Source organism: Corvus kubaryi, unplaced genomic scaffold (genome assembly GCF_017639235.1).
Source record: "Corvus kubaryi isolate FWS band 111438036 unplaced genomic scaffold, C.kubaryi_AGA036_p1.0 36899, whole genome shotgun sequence".
Lineage (NCBI taxonomy): Eukaryota > Metazoa > Chordata > Aves > Passeriformes > Corvidae > Corvus > Corvus kubaryi.
Window position 1 is genome coordinate 49,027 of NW_024580977.1, and position 439 is coordinate 49,465.

At 59.5% G+C, this 439-nt stretch overlaps 1 protein-coding gene across 1 annotated transcript in view; it reads left to right on the forward strand.

Moving 5' to 3' along the window:
* LOC121660758 overlaps window positions 1-439 on the forward strand; it is a 3,093-nt gene that overhangs the window by 886 nt on the left and 1,768 nt on the right. The gene's annotated exons all lie outside the window — the stretch shown is intronic.

Sequence of the window (439 nt, forward strand, 5' to 3'; positions counted from 1 at the left end):
GGGCTGGAAAGGGGATGGAAAGGGGATGGAAAAGGGCTGGAAAAGGGGCTGGGAAAGGGCTGGAAAAGGGGCTGGAAAAGGGCTGGAAAAGGGCTGGGAAAGGGCTGGAAAGGGGGCTGGAAAAGGGGATGGAAAAGGGCTGGAAAAGGGCTGGGAAAGGGCTGGAAAAGGGGCTGGAAAAGGGCTGGGAAAGGGCTGGGAAAGGGCTGGAAAGGGGGCTGGAAAAGGGGATGGAAAAGGGCTGGAAAAGGGGCTGGAAAGGGCTGGAAAGGGGGCTGGAAAAGGGGCTGGAAAAGGGCTGGGAAAGGGGATGGAAAGGGGATGGAAAAGGGCTGGAAAAGGGGCTGGGAAAGGGGCTGAGAAAGGGCTGGAAAGGGGGCTGGAAAGGGCTGGAAAAGGGCTGGAAAGGGGGCTGGAAAGGGGGCTGGGAAAGGGCTGG